The 16,190-nt window shown below is 38.5% G+C and overlaps 1 protein-coding gene across 4 annotated transcripts in view; it reads right to left on the bottom strand.

Moving 5' to 3' along the window:
• The window catches only part of CORO2B (coronin 2B), a 272,236-nt gene that overhangs the window by 242,441 nt on the left and 13,605 nt on the right, over positions 1-16,190 (bottom strand). The gene's annotated exons all lie outside the window — the stretch shown is intronic.

Genomic DNA, 16,190 nt, shown 5'->3' with positions numbered 1-16,190 from the left:
TCATCCTCTCATTTTTTTAGTTGAGAAAACTGAGGTCCAGAAAAGTAAAACAAATTGCCTACAGTCACACAGATGGCAGAGTCAAATATTCAAATCCAGACCCCCTGACTACTTTATTCTGCTTTTTTATCTTTTTAATGTAAAGAGAGCACTCTTAACCCACCCATTCATAAAGCATGTGATTTGAACTGTTTCCAGTAGCAGACATGGGATGAACTGAACCATCTACCCTCCACTAGTTGCACCCATGAACATCAGGACATTTTTTTTTTGAGATGGCTGGATAGGATTAAGAGTGTTCTTTGTGGTTTGGGGAACAGGTTTTTGTTTGTTTTTATTGTTTTTTCTATGTGAAGATATTCTATATGGGGATTAAAGCTATACCTTGGGTTGGCCTCCTTTTTACTAAAATTCTTGCATTTCAATATTTCTACAGGGTCTTACAGTCTTAAGAGTAAATGTAGCATAGACTGTTACAGAACCAAGATCTGAGTTAAAAGTCTTATCTCTGATGCATACTAGGTATGTGATCCTGGGAAAGTCACAATCTTTCTCAGACTAAATTGCTAAGAAGGTGTTGGTGTTTACTGATGGGGAAACGTTATTGAACCTTATACTAGTAAAATCATAGAGGTCTCTCTATCTTTTTTCTTAATATTTTATTCTTTTCCTCAATTACATGAAAAAACAGAATTTAACCTTTTTTAAAAATTATGAGTTCCTATGCCCAAAGGGCAAGAAAACACTGTCTGCCCTTTGATCCAGCCATAGCACTGCTGGGTTTGTACCCCAAAGAGATAATAAGGAAAAAGACTTGTACAAGAATATTCATAGCTGCACTCTTTGTGGTGGCAAAAAAATTGGAAAATGAGGGGATGCCCTTCAATTGGGGAATGGCTGAACAAATTATGGTATATGTTGGTGATGGAATACGATTGTGCTCAAAGGAATAATAAAGTGGAGGAATTCCATGGAGACTGGAACAACCTCCAGGAAGTGATGCAGAGTGAGAGGAGCAGAAACAGGAGAACATTATTGTGAGATTTAAAATGGTTGAGGTCTTAAACTGTAGTGGTTAAAATAATGGAAGATATAAATTGTGATAGATATAAGAGGGTGAGTAAGTTTGACCGCAGAAATATGTTTCACTACAGTGTCTTGGGTTTAAAATCAAATATAAGATGGTCGCCAGGGAAATATTCCCAATTTTTCAAATACCCAAGTCAACTGGGTTTTATAGATATTTTAATTAACAATACAATGAGTAATCAAAGAAAGAGAGAGAGAGTAAGAAAGGAATAAGTATGAAGGGCCTCAAGCCAATATGGCCTAGACCTGAGTCTTAAAAGAGAAATCAGTCAGTTTTTTATAACTCACCATAAGATCTGTCTAAGTAAGGATTTCTAATGACACCAGGCCAGCAGCATCTCAGCTGCTTTCACCAGCTCCCTCCTCCATCTGAATGTTTCAGAATCAGTCTCCTCAGAATGAGTCACTCCAATCTGAATGTTTCAGAATGACTTCCCAGCGCTTCCCTGAGCTCTTATTTTTAAGGGCAAAATCTTCTGTCACCTCCCCTAAGTCCTTACACCTACCAATCACTGTAGATGTTTCTAAAGGACCGCCCATTCTTAGTCCACACCTAAGAAGGTGTGGATTTTTGAGTAATTAACACCAGGAAAGCTCTGAGTAAGTTTTCCAGTTCTTTGTTCCTTGTAAATTCACAAGTTGCCTGACCTTTATAGGTACTTAGCTTAAGAAAAATATGGGTTTAAGTACTTTTCATTGTTCAGAAAAGAGCTTACAACTTCATCTTCCCCTAGGGCAGACCCAAGTAAGGTAAAGTAGAATTCTCAAATTCCTGCTTTAGGTAGAGTTCACTACCCAAATGGGGAATGGTCTTAATCCAATCTTATAAAGTAGAGTCTGGGAAATTTTAAGGTTTACATTATACAGAGACTGATACACTGTGGTACAATTGAATGTGATGGACTTCTCCATTGACAAAGCAATGTCCCTGAACAACTTGGAGGAACCTAAGAAAAAAACCAGTATCTACATCCAGAGGAAACATTGTGGGAGTAAAAACACCAAAGAAAAAACAACTGCTTGAATACCTGGGTCAAAGGGATATGGTTGGGGATGTAGACTCTAAATGAACATCCTAGTGTAAACAACAACCTGGAAATAGGTTCTGATCAAGGACACAAGTAATACCCAATGAAAATGCAGGTTGGCTGCAGGAAGAGTGGGTGGAGGGGAGGGAGGGAAATAATGTGATTATTGTAACCAAGGAATAATGTTCTAAATTGACTAAATAAACTTATTCAAATGGAAAAATAAATAAATAAAAAAACAAAAACAAAAAAATTATGAGTTCCCAAGGGCAGCAAGGTGGTACAATTGATAGAGCCCCAGGCCTAGAGTCCAGGTAATCTGGATTCAAATCTGGCTTCAGATACTTTCTAGCTGTGTGACCCTGGGCAAATTGCTTAATCCCATTTGCCTAGCTCTTGCCCCTCTGCCTTAGACTGTTACTAAAACAGAAAGTTTAAAAAAAAAATCTTTTTTGAGTTCCAAATTCTCTCCTTGTCTCCCTTCCCTGATCCCTCTCTGAGATGGTAAGCAATCAGATATAGTTATACATGGCCAATCATGTAAAACCTATTTCTGAGGACAGTGGATTGAGAGCCAAGCCTGGAGATGGGAGTTCCTAGATTCAAATCTTTCCTCAGACACTTACTTCCAAGCTATATGATTTTAGGCAAGTCACTTAACCCCACTGCTTAGCCCTTACTGCTCTTTTGCCTTGTAACCAATACACAGTATTGCTTCTTAGATGGATATTAAGGATTTTTTAAAAATCCATATTAGTCATTTTTTGGAAGAAAGGATCATGGTATTATTGTAAATAATTAAGTCATTGGCTGGTGTTCAATGTACAATATTGTTGTTACTGTGTACAATATTCGCCTGGTTCTGCTCACTTCACTCTCCTTATCAGTTTATATGTCTTCCTAGTTTTTCTGAAATCTTCCTGTTTCTCATTTCTTCTAGCACAATAGGATACCACAACTTGTTCAGCCATTCCCCAACTAATAGGTATCCTCTCAATTTCCAATTCTTTGATACTACAAAAAGAGCTGTTATATTTTTTTTTGTATTTTTGTACACACAGGTTCTTTTCCCTTGATTTATTTATTTTTAATCTCTTTGGGATACTGACTTTTTGGTATTGGTAGATCAAAAGATCAAAATTAATATGCACAGTTTTGTAGTCCTTTGGGCAGAGCTCCAATTGCTCTCCAGAATAGTTGGATCAGTTCACAAATCCACCAATAGGGCATGAATGTCCCAATTTTCCCACATCCCCTCCAACATTTATCATTTCAACTTTATTGTCATATTCTCCAAACTAATAGGTATGAGATGGTTTTCCAGTGTTGTTTTAATTTGCATTTCTCCAATCAATAGTAATTTAGCACATTTTTTCATGACTATAGAAAGCTTTGATTTATTTTTCTGAAAACTTCCTGTTAATATCTTTTGACCATTTATTATTTAGGGAATGACTTGTATTCTTATAAATTTGACTCAGTTCTCTCTATATTTGAAAAAATGGCATTTATCAGAGATAATTGCTATAAAAAAATCTTCCTAGCTTTCTGCTTTCCTCCTAATATTGGATGCATTGGTTTTGTGTAAAAATTTTTCCATTTAAAGCAGGAGTAGCAATCATGATACCAGATAAAGTTAAAGTAGAAACAGATCTGATTAAAAGATATAAGAAAGGAAATTACATTTTGCTAAAAGGGTACGGTACTATAAACAATGAAGTAATATCATTACTATACATTTATGTATCAAATGGTATATAATCTAGATTTCTAAAAGAGAAATTAAAGGAACTTAAAGAGGAAATAGATAGTAAGACCATACTAGAGAGGGATCTCAACCTTCCCCTTTCAAAACTAGATAAATTGAACCAGAAAATAAATAAGAAATAAGTAAGGGAAGTGAATGAAATGTTAGAGTAAATAGATATCTGGAGAAAATTGAACAGGGATAAAAAGGAATATACCTTCTTCTCAGCGTACATGGTACATATACAAAGATCAACCATGTAGTAGGGCATAGAAATATTGCAAACAAATGCAGAAAAGCAGAAATAATAAATACAACTTTTTCAGATCATAATATGCTAAAAATGTATAATTAACAAAGGTCTGTGGAAAGGAAAATTTAAAATTAATTGAAAACTAAATAATCTAATTCTTTAAAACTGGTGGGTCAAAAAATAAATCATAGAAACACTTATGGACTTTGTTAAAGAGAATGACAATGGGGGGAAGCTGGGTAGCTCAGTGGATTGAGAGCTAGGCTTAGAGACGGGAGGTCCTAGGTTCAAATCCGGCCTCAGACACTTCCCAGTGACCCTGGGCAAGTCACTTGACCCCCATTGCCTAGCCCTTACCACTCTTCTGCCTTGGAGCCAATACACAGTATTGACTCCAAGACAGAAGGTAAGGGCTTAAAAAAAAAAAAGAATGACAATGAGGAAACAACATATCAAAATCTATGGGATACAGCCAAAGCAGTACTCAGGGGAAAATGTCTCTGAGTGCCTATATCAACAAAATAGAGAGGGAGGAGATCAATGAGTTGAGTTTGCAACTTAAAAAAATTAGAAAAAGAACAAATTAAAAATCCCCAGATAAAAACTAAATTGGAAATCCTAAAAATTAAAGGAGAACTTAGTAAATTTGAAAGTAAAAGAACTATTGAACTAATAAATATGACTAGGAGCTGGCACTTTGAAAAAAAAAACAAAGTACTAGTTAATCTAATAAAAACTTTTCAATTTAATGTGATAAAAATTATCTATTTTACATCTTTCAATGCTCTTGGAACTTGTTGGTCAAATTTTCCCTTCTCCACGGAGCTATTGGTTAACTATTCCAAGTACCCCTAATTTACTTATAGTATCACCCTTTATATCCAAACCATATATCCATTTTGACCTTATCTTAGTATTCAGTATGAGATGTTGGTTCATACTGTAAAAATGGAGATTTGAATCCAGGACTCCAATCCCCAGGAGTCCTTGCTAGCTCCCAGAATGCCCTCTAATCTCACTAAGATTTCCACCTGGGCGAGGTCAAGAATTTCTATTTAACCTGGCTGTAAAGGCTATTGGCTCACTTCCCTACGTCTGCTTTGGAGCACATGCAGCTCTCCACCTAGCAGGCAAGATGTGAGTGGTCATGAATAGGCTCTCTGGGCCTAGACACGTGCCTTTCTTACTTGTATTTTCTTTATATTTTAATCTTCAATAAACCTCTAAAAATATAATACTCCTTGCAGAGAGAAACTAATTTCTACCTGCCTCAGTTTCCCCCAAAATTTTAATCTTTACAATACAAAGTTTCTGCCATACTATTTTCCAGTTTTCCCAGAAGCTTGTGTCAAATAGTGAGTTCTTGTTCCAAAAGCTTGGACCTTTGGTTTTATCAAACACTAAATTACTATGGTCATCAACCACTATGCAGTGTTTTACTAATCTGTTTCACAGGTCCATCACTATATTTCTTAGTCAGTATTAGACTGTTTTGATGATGACTGCTTTGCATTGTCCATACTTCAACAATTTCTGCTTCAGGTCTCATGTTCTTGTGTTTATGGAGCATCTTCCTTTTGGACTTGTCCAATTTAGCGTCTCTTTTGCCCATTTATTCATCTCATCAACTTTCCATAAGCAGTTTCATAGTAGTCTCTGTCCTTAAGCTTATGAAATAGGACATCATTTTGAGATCTGGTAAAGCTACTAAGCTACACTTCCTTCACATTTTTTTCATTGATTCTCTTGATATTCTTGGTCTTTCACTCTTTCACATGAATTTTGTTATCATTTTTTCTAGCTCTATAAAATGCCTTTTGGGTAGTTTGACTGGTATGGCACCTAGCATTTCTAGAATAGTGTTCTTAAAAAAATGAACAATATGGAAATGTTTTGCATGATGATACATATATAACCCAGATCAAATTGCTTGCTAGCTCCAAAAGGGGAGGAAGGAAAGGAGACCATTTGGAATATAGAACTTCGGAAAACTTATGTGGAAATTTGTTATTATGTGTAATTGATAAAAATAAAATATCTTTATAAAAATAAAATTTAAAACTAGAATAACATTGAATAATAGCAATAATAATGAGCATCCTTACTTCACTCCTGAACTTATTGAGAAGCCTTCTAGTTTATCCCCATTATAGATAATGTGTGCTGATGGTTTTCGTTAGATAGCACTTATCATTTTAAGGACAGCTCTATTTATTTGTATGCTCTATAATGTTTTTCAAAAGAATGGGTGTTGTATACTATCAAAGACTTTTTCTACACCTATTGAGAAAATCATGTGATTTCTACTGGATTTGTTATCTATATTTCCAGTTATGCTGATTTTCCTAATACTGGATCAGCCCTGCAATCCTGCTATATATCCCACTTGGTCATAGTATATTAAAATTTTTGCCTCAATATTCATTAGGGAAAGTTACTTATTAAAGGTGATCAAGAGTTCATCATACTATCTGCTACTATCTAGTGGGAAGAAAGGTGCAGCTGCCCCTTCTAAGAGTCAATCCACTCTTTCCCTAATAAAGGGCATGGCCATTCAAAAGAGCTTATTTTCATCCTGAAACAGTTTGATTTGCATCTGTCCTAACTCCTACTTCCAACAAGACTAGGGGCAAACCAACCAATTTCGTTTTGTTTTTAACTTCCATGACCCAGCTGGACACCACAGAACTGGAGTCACAATGGCATCAACATGAGGTTGTTGTTGTTTGGTTATTTTTCAATTGCAACTGATTCTTCATGAACCATTTCGGCTTTCCTTGGCAAAGATACTTGAGTGTTTCACCATTTTTTTCCACTTCTTTTTACAGATGAGGAAACTGAGGCAAATAGAGTAAAGTGACTTGTGCAGGGTCACAGAGATAATCAATTTGAGTTTGAACTCAGGAAAAGTAGTCTTTCTGACTCTAAGTCAGGCATTTATTCATTGTGTCATCTAGCTGTCCAACTATGGACATGATCAACCTACCAACAACACATAGGAGATCATGGAAGAAGGAAAAGGATTATTCACAGGATTGTACACTTAAAGAGTTGGAAGGGATCTTTGAGATTATCTAGTTCCAACCCCCCACTTTTATTTTATAGATATAGAAACTCAGCAGCCCACCCCTACCCCAAGCATTGTGCCCAAGATAATGCAGACAACAGAGCTTGGATTCAGACCTAGATCTTCTGACTTGATTCTCTTTCCACTGTCCTGCACTGCCTCACTTGATAATGGAAAGAACTAGTGGGAAATGAGCAGAAGCAGGGGAAGAATGAACTAGAATGAAATAGAGTGCAGTAAGAGACACTAAGTAGAGAAAGGCTAAGGAGATGTGGAAGAAAGAATATAGAGCCCTGAGTGACAATGGGGTTAGAGAAACTGAGTCAGGGGTTCTTAACATGGGATTCATAAGCTTTTTATTGATATTTTGATAATAATATTTCAGTATAATTGATTTCTTTCTGACAAGAGGTTCATCAGCTTCACCAGACTGACAAAGGGGTCCAACACACACACACACACACACACACACACACACACACACACAAGTTAAGACTCCAGGACACATTAGGGGAGAAAAGTTAGAGTGACATGAGGAGGAGGTGATGAAGAGAGATAGGAACTGGGGAAGGGGACCCTGGAAGATGAAAGCCCAAGAAATACAATATCTAGAGAGGTTTAGGGAGATTTATGCATTGTGTGATATAGAAGAATAATGAAGAATATACAAATTCTGCACTCAGAAATACACAATTCAGAACCTAGCCTTTTTCCGCCAAGAGCTCAGAGGCTGAAGCCAACATAACCGGCTGGAAAATGGAAAAATTTATTCCATCAACTGACTGCTTGGCCCAAGGAAGGCCAAACAGTCCATTTGGCTAATTTTCATTTTCCTGAATTGCCTACAGGGACTGGTTGTTTTAGGTGCAGTTAAGAACTAATGTAATTCTCAAGGGAGAGTAGGCAACTTCCCATACTCCAAAACTATTTCTCCTCACCTTCCCACTGACCTTCCTGTACCAGGAAACAGAATCTTTCCTTCCCTAGTGAGACATTAGATGTGAAGAACAAATTACCCAGAGAGAGATGTTAGATACTGAAACTAATTTGCACAGAGATGTTAATGACTGATATTAGAACCTTCCCTGGGAACCTATTTGGATAACAGGAGAGAGCAGGAACATTGTTGGGGCTTAGTGGGTTGGGGGAGGGTAGGAGTAGGGATCATCCACTGAGGACACAGGAGACAAACCTCATAAGTTTGCCATGGGCCTCACCCATCTCAGTGACAAGTATTTCATCCTACCAAGGGAGTTTGAAGTGGGAGAGTAGTGTTCCAAGGAAATCTGATCTCTAGACCCATCCAGGAACCAAAGTTCCTGTGGGTCCCTGGCTATTTTACTTCCTCTCCCAGCAGGAACCAAGCAGGAAAGGTGTGGGAAAGTGGAATACTCAAAATGTTCAAGAAGTCTTTGCTTCCCTAGAGTTCTGGGGGAGACATGAAATCCTTTCTCCATCATCTCCTTGGACTTGGAACCAAGAATGGATGGCTCATCCATAAAAATTTGAGGTTTCTTTAGTGCTCTGTTATATCTTTGGGGAACTCTAGCTAGCTGGGCCAGCCCTATGTATCAACAGAATAGACACTGAAATGGAGCCTGAAACTCTCACTATTGGAATCCAATTGCAAGGGCCATCTGGAGAGGATGATTTATATGGGTTAAAACATTTCACACAAAATGGATAACAACTTAGGGGGAATGAATTAGAAAATATTAATAAATCCATTAACAGCCATTGTTCCCTAATGTAAACCAGAATTCTGAGATTGAATCCAAGAAAGGCAAGGAATAATCTAGAGAGATACTGGAAGTAAGGTAGAAGGGTCCCAAGATTTCATTATTTGTAAATTGGGGGAGGGGAGGTGTTACTAGACAGACTCTTAAGTCCCTCCAACTCCAGATCTATGATCCTACCAAATAAAATGAAACCTAGTGAGGGGAAGGAGACAGAAAACATTTAGAGTCTACTTTCAAAGCCCATCTCCCTGGTCCATCATTCTATAAATTACTATTCCCAAGATCAAGTCCATTTGGCAAAGGGAAATATCATCAAGCAATGGAAATAAAATAGACCCTGACGTTTGAGAATCTGGGTTCAAATCCTACTTCTGATACCAAGTTCTTGTTTTTATTTGGCGATTATTGTTCAGTCATATCTGACTCTTCAATAGCCTCATTTAGAGTTTGCTTGGCAAATATTCTAGAGTGGTTTGCTATTTCCTACTCCAGCTCATCTTAAAGATGAGGAAACTGAGGCCAACAGGATGATTTAAGAGACTTGCCCAAAGTCACATAGCTTGTAAGTCTTTGAGGCCAGCTTTGAGGAGGCTTCCTGACTCCAGTTCCAGAGCTCTACCTACTGTGCCACCTAGCTTAAGTCACTTAAATTCCCTAGATCTTATTTTCATCCTCTGTCAAATTAAGAGATTAGACTAGATGGCCTCTGAGTTCCATCCTACTTCTAAATTTATTATCTTATGAAACTAAGTTTCTATCTTAAATGTCTATTGGATGCCATGGGGTTTTCCCCCTTTATCTTCTTGCTTATGGATCTTACCTCTCAATTAATGCTATATAAACTTGAAACAAAGTCAACTTCCAAATATCTACTTTAAGGGAGGTACCTTTTTGGTACTTCTTCCTAAATGGAGGTCATTTACATTCTAAAACACTTCACTTCTTCAAAAACTACCTGGTTCAAATGGTCAAAGCATATGAACAAGCAATTTTCAGATGAAGAAATCAAAGCTATCAATAATTATATGAAAAAATGTTCCATATCACTCTTGATTTGATTAAATTTGATTAAATTTTAAAAATTAAAGCAACTCTGAGGTATCATCTCACACCTATCAGATTGGCCAAATGACAGTAAAGGAAAATGATAAATGGTGGAGGAAATGTGGCAAAATTGGGACACTAATGCATTGCTAGTGTTGTGAATTGATCCAACCATTTTGGAAGGCAATTCAGAACTATGCCCAAAGGGCTATAAAACAATGCATAACCTTTGATCCAGTAATTCCACTACTTGGTCTTTATTCCAAAGACATTTTTTTAGAGACATTTATTTTATTTTATTTTATTATTTTATTTTTATTTTTTATTTTTTTAATTTTTATTTGGTCATTTCCAAACACTATTCATTGGAAACACCAAAGACATTTTTTAAAAAGGGAGGGGGGAAAGACCTACTTGTACAAAAATATTTATAGCAGCTCTTTTTGTGGTGGCAAAGAATTGGAAGTTGTGGGATGTCTATCAATTAGAGAATGGATGAACAAATTGTGGCAATATGATGGTGATAGAATACTATTGTGCTGTAAGAAATGATGAACAGGATGACTTTAGAAAGAGCTGGAAAGACCTACATGAACTGATGCAGAGTGAAACAAGCAGAACCAGAAGAACATTGTTCCCAGTTACAGCAAAGCTGTGGAATGATCCAGTGTGATAGACTTAGCTACTCTAAGCAATATAATGATGCAAGACAGTTCTGAAGAGCTTATGTCAAAGAATATTATCCACTTTCAGAGAGAATGTTTGGAGTCAGAATGCAGATCAGAGCATATGATTTTTCATGTTAGTTTATTTGGGTTTTTATTTGGGGGCTTTGGCTTTATATGAGTATTCTTTTACAAAAATAAACAACATGGAAATACATGTATAACTCAGATCAAATGGCTTACCAGTTCTAGGAAGGTTGAGAGAAGGGAGGAAGGATGATATATAACTTCAAAAAACTTATGTGGAAAATTGTTATTGCAAGTAATGGTAAAATTTTAAAAATATCTTTACTGAAAAAAATCCTACCTGTATCAGTGCCTAGAACATAATAAATGCTTCATAAATTATTATTAGAGGGCATCTTTGGTGGTTCAGTAGATTGTGAGCCAGGCCTAAAAGACTCCTAGAGGTCCTGGGTTCAAATTTGGTCTCAGACAGTTCCTAACTATGTGACTTTGCGCAAGTGACTTAACACCCATTGCATAGCCCTTACTGCTCTTCTGTCTTGGAATCAATACAAGATGAATACAAATACATCAATACAAGATGAATATAAATACAATACAAAGTGAAGGTTTTTTAAAATTAAATAACTAAATATAAATTTAAAAATCAATGATTACTAATTTACTGATTGGCAATGCTATCTAGACGTAACACAGGTAAAAATGATGGAAGGAACAAAAAAATTTTTAAGACATCTGAATAGCAAAAAGATATTGTTAAAGCTTATGCCATAAACTTCTGCCACTTTACTCATAGAAAGATCCATTAATGATTCATTCAAATCCTATTTACTCCTAGTTTCCACAAAGTTCTGACACATCCAGTAGCTGATCTTGTTGTCCTCAAGAAATAAAAGCAATAAGTTGGGGAAGGGGAGAATGGGGACCTACCAGAAAAGGTATATTGGCAGAAGCTAATATGGAAAAGACAAAAAGCTATAAAAAAATAACTGAAGCGAGACTTCAAAGGGCACGATGATCATGAGCCATTTAATATAGGGGTAAAATGGTTCCTAGGGCTACTTTTGTGAATTAAGTTACTAGTATCTATCATTTGATGGTTAAATCAGATATGATCCTATAATTCTGTTTTTTTGTTCTGTGTTATTTCATTTTTCATATACATATGTAATACATATATGATTATAGCTATATATCTATATACATATATATGTGTATATATATCTTGTCTCCCTAAAGAAAACATATAATCTTCAAGTTTATAGACTAATTTGGATCTTGTGCTTTCTTGCATTCCACAGAGTATGTTACCCTTGCATACACCACAACAGTAGACACTCTAGCCTCCTGCATTTCCCAAAGCTTAGAAGTCATTCTTATTTCATTCCTCAAAAAAGTGGGATATCTAAGATATTCTCCTCCAACCAAACAGCTTATCCCAGGGAGCCCAGTGGGGTAGCTTCTCTGGGAAGGTGTTCTAAAACCTGCCTTAAAATGGAATTCCCCTTCTAAGCTCAATGAAGCATATAGCTAAAGGGTAGGAATCTGAGAGGAAACTGACCTAGGGACCCCTTCCCTGAGGGTGAAAGAGAGGAAACAGCATTAGTAATCTCAATTCCTAACCTGGGCTTTGGGAGTGGAGCTGGCCAGTTTATCAAGGGTGTTCAGCCCAGAATCCCTTCAGGCTTTTCCAGTTTAGAGGACAAAGAAACAGGGGCATAGGGCCCTTTCTTCTATTAAAGCCCACAGAGAGAGGTCTCAAAAGAGGTCTTTGCCCTCTTGTCCTTTCAGCTGAGTCTTGATTTCCAAAACTGAAGCATAGGGCCCTTTTTAGTGCTTAAAGTTCATCTAGTCCCATTCCCATTATTTTGGAAATGATGAAATTTGAATCCCAGAAAGGGTCACTGATCATAAAGTTCTGAAGGCTTCTAATCACCTTGAACAGGAACTGTGGTCCCATGACGGTCAGAGACCCCTCTTACCTGGAGCCCTAGATCCTTTCAGTGATCCACGGAACACATGTTTCAAGAGGAATCCTTTTCTAGGAGAAAAGAATTATAATGTTCTGACCCAGGCAGCTCCAGAAAAGCTGTCCTGTCCTGGTCAAAGTCTGAAGGAGATGAAAAAGAAAGCAGAAGCCTCCCCCTAATATTAGTCTAAAAAGTGAGAGAGACTGGCAGGGTGGAACAAAGCTCCATTGAAAGACATGCATGACTCTGGGTTTATTGCCTTGCTTTAACCCTTTGAACCTCTGACCTCTTCAGAGAGAAGATTCAGAATCATTAGTGTTAAAACAGGAAGTAGTCTAGGCTAACTCCTTCCAAATGAGGAAACTGAGTACCAGGGAGCCCAAAGTCACACAGTAACTTAGTGATAAGATCAGAGCAAGAAAATAGACCTAATTCATAGGACAGTCTTTCCAAGTTTTCCTGGCAAGGATACTGAGAGTGGTTTGCCATTTCCATCTCCAGCTCATTTGACAGATGAGGAAACTGAGGCAAGCAGAGAATTCTTGCCCAAGATCACACAGTAAGTGTCGAAGACTGGATTTGAACTTGTGTCTTCATGACTTCAGGGCCATTGCTCTATTCATTGCTTTACCTACCTGACTAAATAGGACAGAGATGGGACTAAAACCCAGTTCTTAAGATCAGTTAGGAGTTAGTGGACTCTTGATTTCATGGCTTTGGAGTAACTCCTTCCATCTAAATCTGTTCTGGATATTCCCAAATAAGACTACCTTAGATTTAATTATGGGTCCCTCCTTCTTACTCTTCATACTCACCATTCCCAGGCCCCCAGTCCTCAAACCCACTTGCTGTCCATCCCTAATAATAGTAGCTAGCAATTCCATAGCACTTTAAGGTTTATAAAACATTTTTAAAATATCTCATTTGATCTTTATAGCAACCCTGGAAGTTGTTATTATTATCTTCATTTTACAGTTGAGAAAACGGAGGCAGGCAGAGGTTATGATTTGCCCCCAGGTCTCACAGCTAATTAACATCTGAAGTTTGATTTAAACTCAGATCTTCCAAATTCCAGATCAATCATTCAAACTATTATGCCACCTAGTTGCTTCCTACCCTGATCCCCAACCCCACCCCCAACCTAGGGAAAACAGAATGGAATAGGCTTAATAATGGTAACATTCTCTGGGCTGACTCAATTTGTATTTAACATAGGGTCCATATACTTGTGGGGACAGGGATTTAATGTTATACTTTGTGGCTATTTTTTAAAAGAATTAGTTTCCTTTGTAATCAATCCTATGTATTTTATTTTATGCATTTAAAAACATTATTCTCTGACCTCAGATACTTCCTAGCTGTATGACATTGGGCAAGCCACTTAATCCCAATTGCCTAGCCCATACTGCTCTTCTGCCTTGAAACCATTACTTAGTATTGGTTCTAACAAAAAGTAAGGGTTTAAAAACAATTCTGAGAAGACTTCACCAGATTGTCAATGGGATCTATTATATTTTATATATATATAATATAATTATAATATAATATAATATAAAAATGCCTAAGAAACTATAATATTGATGGAGAAGGAAGGAAAGGTGAATAAAACAAAGTTTGTATAAAAAAGGATTTCTAAAAGGTCCAGATTACATATTTGTAGCATTATATGCTTCTATGTTGTCATACCAAAGGATCCAGTCCTTTCTGAGGTGGTCATCTCTTCTGAGTCTGCAAAAGCATCTAGGAGATAAACAGCTTGACCAATGTCTAACCTTACCCATCTAGTCCATTATACCCACTCTACTTTAGTCCATATCTTCAGGATCATTATTAACACCTCAAATTTATGAGAGCTAGAAAGATCCTCGGAAATCATATATTTCAACTCCCTTCATTTTATCCATGAGGAAACTTAGGCCTATAGAAGGGAATGAAGTGGCTTGATAACTTCTGGTTCCTTCCACTTGACCATGACAAAATAAAACAGGAAAATCATATTACATATATATACACACACAGTTTCTTTTCTAACACATTGCCCAAGTACCTATACTAAAAAAGGACAGTAGCCACTGGAAAAAGTTTAGCTCAAATGTCCTTAACAGATTTCTCTCTTGGGTTTATTGCACCATAATCCTATCAAAAGTAGCATGCAGACCCATAGCTGGTTAATCAGTAAAGACTTGAGCTCTCTGACCCTCCCCACCTCTTTCTGTAGGCCTGAGAACCAGCATTCCATCATGCCCCATGGTCCTGCCAGCACACACAGACTGCTTCCTACTCTTGGCATCATCTACACAACTCCAGCAGCCAGGCCAGTGTGAGGAAAAAGTAGTGAGAAGTACTTGGGGAAGCAAAGGAGGATTTTTTTCCCCAAAATCCCAATGGAAAGTAACACATATTCCCCTTGGCCATCAAAGGAATTGACATCATTCATGAAGCCATCTTTGGAACCTACTTTCTCAGGAACTCTTACAAACATTATCTCATTGGATCAGTTGGTAGGATCCAGAGCTCTGATTACTCCTATGCTACAGGTGAGGAAACGAAGTCCTGAAGAGTTTATATGACTGGTCAGTTTCCCACAATATGGCCTAAAGTCTAGATCCCCCTGCTTCCAGGTGAGTGCTCCTTTGCAGGACGACATAATAATCCTCCCCCCCAGCCCTTAACCCCTTCCAGTCTCAAGATGGAAAAGCAGAAAGCGACACCTTTCAGAAATAAACCTTGTTTCGCATATGGCATCCCATTAACATTCGCTTTCCTCAGCTTGAAGAGAAGAGAGGGAGAGGCTTTCATCATCCAAGGCTCTGACCCTTGCCCTGCTCCACCAGGCCCATCAAAGGGTCTCCTTGTCCCCCACCCCTCTCCCCAGACACCTGTGGACCCTTGTAAGAGCCCTCTCCTGAGCTGAGCCAGAGCTCCCTGTGCAGCAGGGGGAAGGCCGGCTCTTTGAAATCTAGGGGTTCTCCCTCCTTCCGTGGGCTACCCAGGGGTAGGGAGGCCAATTTCTGGGGAATGACAGCCAGCCCCTTCCGAGGACCTGCTTGGGAGTTGTGCAAGAGGCATGCAGTCACCACACACCGGCCGGCCTTCTGGGGACCACGGAGCTGGCCGCCAGAGTCCTCAAGGGGTTAAAAATGCAGTATCCGAGGTGAAGAGCCACTTCCCCGGGTGCCCAGCCAGGGGGTTGTCCTCAAGCCTATCCCACTCCCCTCGCTGGGCCACGCCAAGGCTGTTTCTTTGCACCTACTCTCTACTCATCCGGGTCGAAGGAGTGGAAGTGCTTGGCTTTAGGGAGGGGGTTTCGGGGGGTTGGGGAGAGAGGAAGGATAGGAGGGAGGGGGCTGGGGGGGGCGGAGAGCACGCTGCACCTTTAAGACAGAAGACACCCATGTCAACGCAAAAGCAAGCCAGCAGCAAAGGACTTCCTCCCCCTCCCCTCCCCTCCACTGCCCTGCCCTCCTCCAGCCCGCAGCCCGCGCCCGCAGTCCGGTCTCCCCTTTAGCAAGGGAGCTACCCCACGGCTGCTGCCACTCGGCTCCCTTTGGGTCGGGCTGG

This window comes from Monodelphis domestica, chromosome 1 (genome assembly GCF_027887165.1).
Source record: "Monodelphis domestica isolate mMonDom1 chromosome 1, mMonDom1.pri, whole genome shotgun sequence".
In the NCBI taxonomy this organism is placed as follows: domain Eukaryota; kingdom Metazoa; phylum Chordata; class Mammalia; order Didelphimorphia; family Didelphidae; genus Monodelphis; species Monodelphis domestica.
This window is presented reverse-complemented; position numbering and strand designations above follow the sequence as displayed.